We start from the raw sequence: 9,062 nt of genomic DNA on the forward strand, positions 1-9,062 counted from the left end.
ATAAGATGGTTGCTGCGAGGCGACTGCGCAGCCACGGCTGGCGGTGCGTGAAGCCTCCAGCGAGGGCGCGGGCGAAGGGGCGCGGGGCGCTCCTGGGGGCGGCGTGAGAGGCTGCTCCGGCTTCCCAGGCCCCCCAGCACCTCCCCTGAGTCCTCGAAGCTGGCAGGCGGGGGCGCAGCGGGCAGGGCGCACAGCGCGCAACTGGGCGGACGACCACAGCTGCTCCTGACCTCCCGCAGGACTCCCGGGACACCACTCCCTGCTTCCCCGGCTGTCCCGTGACCCCCTCGGCCCCTCTTGGCGCCTCCCTGTGTTCCCAGCCCCAGGCGGCAGCGGCAGGAGGAGCGCGTGGTGGCTTGGAAGCCCCGCTGCTCGGTGATCCCCGCGCCCACGTTGCCGGCTATGCCGGGAAGCCCCTTCTAGAGTCCCCCGGGTCCTCGTGGCCTGGCGGGGGCAGCACAGCATGCTCGGCATGAAGACCTGGTCGTCCCTGCTCCTGAACCTCAGTAAGTGCGGGGCTCGCCGCCCGCGGAGAGGGAGAAGGGGAGGGCCAGGGATGGAACTTTCCGGGGACGCCGCCCACCACGCCTGGCACACCGACCCCGGATTACCTCCAGGTCATGCACGTGGTACCCCCGGGGCGCTGCGGGGCCGCCTCTTCATCTTGTCAACTCAGAAAAGAAGCCAATCGATTTATTTTTGAAAGTAGAAAAGCTCCATCTGCCTGCCTGTCTGGCAGCGCCTGGGGCACGTCCAGGGGTCTAGGGGCTGGCGGATGAGAAGTGTGGAGAATCACCTTCAGATTTTATCCAGGCGAGGTGGCTGGCCTGCACAGGCCTTGCCGCTGTCCAGGGGCCTGTGTTATGACTAGTTAGCAAGCTGTGGTGGGAGTGTCAACTCCATCTGGCCCCTTTGTGTCCAGGGGACCAGGATCCAGAAGCAAAAAATGGGAGAGAGGTTTTCTCTCGCTCTTTGTATGCACACAAGTGCGGAAGAGGGGTGGGGTATGTGGCTTAAACTGTGTTTCACGACAACTTGCTCCCTTCCCACGAGGCACTGGCACCTCACCTGGGCCGACGCTAGCTAGCCCTCTGCGTGGGAGCACTTTCTCACCGTGTCAAGGTGATGACCTCCCAGTTGCTGGTGCATTTATTAGGTGGCGAGAAAGGAAGGCGTAAGCCAGCTGTGGGCAGTACTGCGTCAGTCCCTGTCTGAGATGGTTTAGCAGGACTCTGAGGCCCAGGGACACCCCTAGGAGCAGAGGGTGTGAATGTGGCATTGGGCAGGGCGAGGGACCTGACGTCCTTGGCTGGAGGGGCAGGTGGAGGGAGTGATGGAGAGAGGGCAGCAGTGAACAGTAGCTCAGGTTCCCAAGGTTCCTTCAGGGTGATTCTAGTCACAGAGGATGGGTGGGATGATGGCTTCAGCATGGTCCCTCTTCTGGGAAAGGTTGGACATCCTGACCTCCAAATGCCTCTCCCGCTGGCCTTTTCTTCCAGGTGGGCCAGTTTTGGGGGAGGGGAGTGGCTGGTGGAACCCACCTGGCCCCAGAGAGCCCCCTCTTGCTCCCCTCCCCCTCACCCAAAGCTGCTGGGGTCCCCCAATCCCCCTCCTCCATGCTTCCCCTCCCTTACAGCCCTGCGTCTCTCCGTGTATACCTCTCTGCCTGTTTGAACTGCAGCTTTTAAAGCTTTTTGCCTTTTGAAAACTCAGGGGGGAACAGTTGCTTGTGGAGAGGTCGTGAACAGTTGATGATTATAGTCCAGTGGGTAGAAAGAGCTTAAAACAAATCCCCATCCATCAGATGTCAGCTTAGGCGGTTTCCAGCGCTCTCCTGTGGGGGCCAGGGTGGGGGCGGCAGCATAGAGGAAGGGAGGGCTTCATTTCTTTCCACTAAATGAACCTACAAAACTGCCTCTCTTATTCAGGTGTCTGATCTTCACTCCCCTCTGCTGGCTCCTTCTGATCTCCCTTCCTCCAGGAGCTGGCAGAGGTGGAGACAGTGGAGGGTTCCCCCCGCCCCAGGACCTTGGCAGCCCCAGAAGATTCCTCACCATCTGTGTAGCCTTGGCCAAGTCACATGGCATCTGGGAACCTTAGTTTCCCAGAGCATACAGGGAGGACAGTCACGAGAGTGTGCACCACCATCTGCCCAGGGAACGATGTCCTTGGCCCCACGTGTTCAGTGGTGAAATCTGAGGCTTCTCGCTGGCCCATGGCATATCACCTCTCTGGAGGTGGAAGAGCCTCACTTTGTTCTCAGACACCATTGAAAGAGGCAGGGAAGGGGAGGCTGGCTGAAGCAGCCTGTGTGAAGAGCTGGATCAGCTGCTCAGGGTCTCCAAGGAGCCCCTTGCAAGCACAAGTGAGGGTTCACTTTGTGCAGGCAGCATCCTTTGCCTGCCGTCGCACGTCAGGCTGCATGGCACCTTCAGGAGGGAGGTGCTAGCTTTGCGCCTTCTGGATTTTGCAGGTGAGGAAACTGAGGCTCAGAGAGGTTCAGCTCACTCCTCAGGGTCATACAGCTGTTGAGGTGGTGAGGGTGCCTGGGCAGTCCCACTCCAAGGCCATGTCCCTGGTCAGCCATCTTTGGCCCCGGGGTGCCTCTTCCTCTAGCTCCAAAGAGATCTGGTCACCTCACTCTGTAGCAGTCTTAGACTGCCCCTTTCTGCCCACAAGACGAAGCCGTTGAGTGAGAAGTCTAGCCTCCTCTGTGACCTGCTTCCTGCCTACCATTCAGAGTCTCGCCTTCTCCAGCCCTCCAGCCAGCTGACCCCCATGCCTTATCCTCTTGTTCTCGCCATGGCCTGGTTATTCCTGTCTCTGCTTAGTGCCCTGGCCACTAGGGAGGCACATAGAAGAACAGCGAAGAGTGCCAGACCCCTAAGCTCCTATCCTCCTACCTTCTCGTTGCTGTGTGACTTGAGGCAGGTGACCTGTGTACACGGGGACTGTGGTTCTGCCTTCCTAAGAATAAGCGCATCAGTCAAGTTAATAATAGTGCCTGCGCGCTGTGAGGTTAATAAATGTCAACCGCTACTACCTTTTCTTCCACCTGGAAAGCCCTTCCAGCTTCTGTCTGCGGTCTCCCCTGTACCTCAAGGCCTAGCTTGAATGCCACCTCCTCTGAGAAGCCTTCCAGATTCTGCCCAGCCGGAAGCTATCTCTCCTGCTGCCTCCTGTCCTCATGGCCAGTATTGTTTTTCTAGGTGAAATCCATACTTCTCTACCTGTCAGACAAAAATTCCATGAGGAAGAATCTTTTTCATTCTCACCTCAGAATCTCCCAAGGTGTTGAGTATGTGATAAATGCTTGGATGACTAGAGGGAGACCATTTTTCTGGCTATACCAGTGTTTGGTGCCACTTCCTCCATGTTCAGTGGGCGCTTGGCTCAGACAAATATTGGAATAACATCTAGAGTCCATGTGGACCCTTAGAGATGCCTTCAGATCATTTCTAAGTCCCGTAAGTGGCAAAGCCCCAGCCCTGAGGGCCCCTTTCTTGGATCCAGGAGAGTAGGCTCACCTCTGGACAGCTGGCCACCTGTGGGGGAATGTTAGAACAGGGCACTCTGTGGACCATGCGGTCAGTTGTTAGAAGGACATGGGGTGGATTGCCCCTAAAGCCAGGTTGGGGAAACCCAGCTGCTAGCCACTCTGCAAGGGGCAGGGTGCTGTCATTGTGTGTTGGGGTGAGAGGCGGGGGCAGCCTGGGCACAGCCTTGGTTGTGGGATTATTTCTAAAACAACGTCCTCGGGAACCCCCAGAGGGTTGCAGGGGCTGTCTGAACCCTGTGGCCCAGACCAGGCTCCTCCTCTGACATTCCACAGCCTCAAAGGGTCACGGTGGACCCTGGCAGCCGAGGGAGGTGGGGATGGCATTCATAAGCCCTTTGGGGAGGGGCAGGGGGCAACACCACTGCCAGTGGGAAGACTCCCTGGGGGAGGCAGTGGGGGTGACATCATTTGTGCTTGTGTAAACCGGACAAGCCACTTCCAGGTTTGGAAATGTTTTGCCTTATTTAGGGGAAAAAATTTCTAGAGACCCTCAGCCAGGAAGAAAGAGGCTCAGCAGCCAGGTCGTCATGCTGGGTCCTTGCTAGTTAGTGTAGGGCAGGGGTCCCCAACCAGTACTGGTCCATAAACTGTTAGGAACTAGGCTGCACAGCAGGAGGTGAGCAGCAGTTGAGCAAGTGAAGCTTCATCTGTATTTGCAGCCGCTCCCCAGCGCTAGCATCACCGCCTCAGCTCCACCTCAGATCATCAGGCATTAGGTTCTCTTAGGAGCACCAGTCCCTGGTGCCACAAAGGTTGGGAACCGCTGGTGTAGGGCACCTGCATCTCCACTATTACCTGGTTTAACGATGAGGAGCGCTCGCTTGGAGCCAGATGACCTAGGTTTGCATCCTTGATCTGTTCTTATTGGCTGTGTGCCTTTGGGCAAAACATTTAACTTCTCTGTGCCTCAGTTTTTCATCTGTAAAAGGAGAAATAATAATAGCACTTACCTTGTTCCAAGTAGCTGTTGCTGCATAATAAACCACCCCAACACAGTAACAATAGCAAACGTTTAGTTTGCTCATGAATCTAGGAGTACAGTTTATAGTTCTCAGGGTCTCATGGGGTTGCAGTCAGTTGGAGGCTGCTGGGCCTCTCCCGTCCCCTCCACCACCTTTCCTGACCCAGCCTCAGAGGTCACACAGAGTCGCTTCTCCAAGGCAGCCACCAGAGTCACCTCAGGCTCAAGGGGAGGAGACAAAGACTTCATCTCCAGTTGGGAAGAGGGTCAAAGAATTTGTGGTCATGTTTCAGAACCCCCGCATACCCTCTAGGGGTGTTGGACTGAGTCGTTAATACATGTAAATAATGCTGCTTTGTTTTCTAGGTAACAGAGGTTACCTAGTAAACATTAGATGTCCTCAGAGCTGGGTCCCCAAGAAATTCTTTGCACCTAAAGAGACAAGGGGGTCATGCAGAGGAGAGCATGTGGTGTGGGGCATGGGTGGTCATAGATACTGCTCCTGAGTTAAGAAGCCCTCTCTGCCCACCCCCTTGTTTTGTTTTCACAGTGACTCTTGACCTTTGAAATCTGTTCTCTCCCTTTCTGCCTGTCTCCTTGACCTTCAGAATGTCGTCGTCCCTGGAAATCCTTGACAGAGGTTTCATGGGAGGGTGCCTCTCTACTGTGGGGTCTCTGATGTGTTACATAATGTGTCAGAGATCTTTGGACCACAAGGCTAGGGGAATGCCCTGGAGCAATAGGGAAGATTCCAGAAGCAAATGCGTGACTTGGGCAATGCCTTCCACTTCTTGGGGCCTCTGTTCCCTAACTGTGAGAAAGAGATTGATGTCTAGGAGGAATATGAGCTCTGGAAGAGAAATGAGGTAATGCTCATATTGGCATGCTGGCGACATTGTAGATCTTCTGTACTGGGGTGAATAGTGTCCCCCAAAATTCATGTCTACCCAGAACCTCAGATGTGACCTTATGTGAAAATATGCAGTTGGTTAAGGATCTGGAGATATCAGCCTCCATTAGGGTGGGCCCTAAACACAGTGACCGATGTCTTTATCAAAAGAGAAAACAGACACACAAAGAGGCCATGTGAAGACGGACGCAGAGGCCGGAGGGATGCAGCCCCAAGCCAAGGAATGCCTGGCTGTGGGGACCTGTGTCCCACTGCCCTTGGAGGCTGGGAATTCATTTTTCCTCTCTGGTCTTCCGTTCAGGCAGGAGGAATGAGCCGATGGGAAGGATGACCTCTTCAGTCTGAAATGAGCACAGTAGTCCTTACTCTTAGTAAGCCTCCTTACCTGTCACCTATTTGTGGAAGGTTAGGGACTTCCAAAGGTGGGGGGTAAGATGGAGAGAGGAGCCAGGGCCCTCTGCCTATTAGAGGCCACAGCCAGGCATCGGGGTGCCCAGGACCCTGTCCTTACCACGATCTCTGACAGCAGTGAGGGGGCCCGAGGTCTCGTCACTCTTGCTCATCCCCGGCTTGAGCTGCCAGCCTCTCTGTCCCCAGGTCCTCCCTTGGCCTTGCTCTAGGTAAGGCTCACAGAGTGCCAGAGCTGGGGTCAATCCATGTTCAGTTGTTTATCACCTTCCACGCTCTTCTAGAAGGTCAGCAACATGTGCCAGCCAGTCTGTTCCTGCTGCATCCCCAGCACCCAAAACATGCCAGACTGAGTAGGCACTGAATCCTTGACTGACTTGAAAGGACCCATGGGGCCAGCAGGGGAGGTGGGGTGGGTCTGCCTCCCTCACCTGACCTGAGACCCCTGCACCTACAGCTGGGCCCTCTGGACTAGGTAGCCCTTCAGCTGTCTAACCTGTGAATGTCTCAGCAGCCATTAGACAAACCGCATCCAGCTACGGGGTGGAAATGGAAGTTGAGGCCTGGAGCAGGTCAGGGCTTCTCTGAGGCCTGATGGGCAGGGCAGAGTCTCTCCCTAGTGTCATTGCCATTTGGGGTCTGAGCTGCGGCACAGGCCTTTTATATCCAGCCACTGTGTCCTGGGGTGCTCTGAGTGCCACCTTCACCTGTTTGCCTTTGGATTTTCTTTGATGCCTCTTGTTGGGGAGCTAAACTCATACCAGTGACCCCGCCGGACAGAGCTGAGTCCCTTGGCAGAAAGCAGTTATGGAGGGCTGCGTGGGTGCCCCGGAGTGGGACTAGGTGAACTGGCAGGGCCCACGGCCATTGGGCTTCCCTGGGGGGAACCAGCCTCTTCTCCCCCAGACACCAGAGTGGAGAAACCCTGGTTATCCAGTCGATGTTTCTTTTAATTACAGACAATTAAAACAGTGTCATGGGTATCAGTTCGGTCAGTTTGGAGGAAGGAGAGAGCCCAAACAGAATCAAAAAATAAAATAAAACCTGGTGGATTTTTAATAGCGATTATCTCCTGACACATAGTGTGTTGCCATCTGGCAGACACACAAGCCCACTGAAGTTTGATGCTGTGGGGAGAGGGGCAGCGCAGGCTTCCCGCTGGCAGCCCAGAGCCAGGCCCTCCCTCCATGGGCTGACCCCAGAGCATGTCCGAGGTCCCCACCTGCCTGCTCTGGGCTTTCTCAGCCTGAAGATGTTCTAGCTCCAGTATCAGTGGCCACAGTTTAAAAATGAAGAACACAGCATTCGTTAACTTTGTACCACATGCCCACGTTTGTTAGGCTTTCACTTGTGGCTAGATTCCCTACCCGCCATGGGCCTTGATGGTCGGGGATGAAAAGTTTGGGGTGAAAATCTTCAAATGGGTGGTTACATCTTACGGCACTTGGACACTATTGATGTTCGGGGTGGGTACCATGTGGTGGGCCGTCCTGCGCGTTGCAGGATGTTGAGCAGCATCCCTGGCCTCTACTCACTCAATGCCAGTAACATCCTCCCTGTGGTGACAGTCAGAAATGTCTCCAGACATTACCCAGTGTCCCCCGAAGGCAAAATGGGTCAAGCTGAGAACCATGGGCTTAATGTAAATGTATAAGTTTCCTGTGGCTGCCTTAATAAATTTCCACAAACTGGGGGCTTAAAACAACAGAAATTTACCTTCACAGATCCTGGAGGCCAGAAGTCTGAAATAAGGTGCCAGCAGGGCTTTGCTCCCTCCAATGATTCTAGGGGAAGAGCCTTCAGCCTCTTCTGGCTTCTGGCGGCTCCACGTGTGGCAGCATCACTGCAGTATCTGCTTCTGTCTTCATGTGGCCTCTCTGTGTATCTCTCTCCTCACATGCCATTCTCTCTCTCTCTCTCTCTCTGCCCAGATTCCCCTCTTCTTGTAAAGACACCAATTTGGATTGAGGGCCACCCTACACTAGTATGACCTCATCTTATTATGTCTGCAAAAAAACCCTATTTCCAAATAAGGTCACGTTCTGAGGTTCTGGGTGGTTGTGAATTTTGGGGACACTGGAACCCAGTACCATAGAGGCTGGTTGATGGATGAGCTCCATGCAGCACAGAGAAGGGAGGCCCAGTTAGCCTGGGGGTGGGCAGATGGAGTCTATGTAGGTAGTAGCTGTGCACTGAGGTTTAAGACCTTGCCTCACCTGGAAAAAAGGTGTTAGTAGAGCCTCCCTGTGGCCAGCTCTCCTCTTGCCCATCTGGAGAGGTGGGTCTCAGCAAACTCAGTTCACAGACCTGGAACCTGAGTCATGGGCTTGGGGCCCTCCCTAAGGCTGCCCACGTTAGTATTTCCAGAAGTTGGAGGGCACATGTGCAGCCCTTTCCTCCACCTGCGGTGGCCTCAGCTATAGGAGTTGGGTTACAGACAGCGGTCAAGGCTGGCCCTGTCACTTGATATTCGGTTGCCACCTGCTGTGGGTTGAATTGTGTCCACCAAATATATTCAAGTCCTGGAACCTTATCGTACCTTATGAATGTGACCTTATTGGGAAATAACGTTAAGACGAGGTCATATTGGGTACAATGGACCGCAGTCCTGTGACTGGGGTCAGACACACAGTGACAAACAGACATGCAGAGAGAATGCATGTGAGCATGAGAGCAGCCTGGCTGGTGGGGGCAGAGGCAAGGGGGAAAGAGAGAGCAAAGCTGGGATTCTGTCCATGAGGGGCTGAGAAGAGAGGGGTCCGCAGGGCCCCCTGGAATAGGGTCAGTTGATCCATTGGGGATGTTATTACAAGTCACAGTTTATCGTCCCTGGGTGCATTAGCACCCAGGCATGGGGACGTGGGGTCACCCGACTGAATCAGGAGATAAAGTAGAATTGTCTAGAGAACAGAGCCAAGCAGGGGACACCAAGGTTCAAGCCTTGAATTGGTCAGCGCCACAGGGTATGTCCAGTGAATTAGAGAAGGAGACAATTGAGGATGAAGGATGAAAAGCAACATTCATTTTGGAAACTAGCACAAGAGTTTTACAGATCCTGCTCCCTCAGCCCTCCCAGGGGCCCTGGAGGCTCAGCTTCCAGGCAGAGGGCAGAGGAAGAAGATAGGAAAGAGGGAGAGAGGGGGACGAGCAGAAGGGGATGAGGGGGCAGGAGGAGGGGATGAGGGGGCAGGAGGAGGGGATGAGGGGCAGGAGGAGGGGATGAG

General features: G+C 54.8%; 1 protein-coding gene and 1 long non-coding RNA gene across 6 annotated transcripts in view; both read left to right on the top strand.

The window, feature by feature from the left end:
• GSE1 (Gse1 coiled-coil protein) overlaps window positions 1-9,062 on the top strand; it is a 416,570-nt gene that overhangs the window by 227,112 nt on the left and 180,396 nt on the right. The window lies entirely within an intron of this gene.
• The window catches only part of LOC112474581, a 13,327-nt gene that overhangs the window by 1,938 nt on the left and 2,327 nt on the right, over window positions 1-9,062 (top strand). For both annotated transcript variants that reach the window (XR_003044422.1, XR_003044423.1), the window contains exon 2: window positions 240-506. This is a non-coding gene — a long non-coding RNA (uncharacterized LOC112474581). The remainder of the gene's footprint in view (window positions 1-239; window positions 507-9,062) is intronic.

This window comes from Pteropus alecto, unplaced genomic scaffold (genome assembly GCF_000325575.1).
Source record: "Pteropus alecto unplaced genomic scaffold, ASM32557v1 scaffold7, whole genome shotgun sequence".
Lineage (NCBI taxonomy): Eukaryota > Metazoa > Chordata > Mammalia > Chiroptera > Pteropodidae > Pteropus > Pteropus alecto.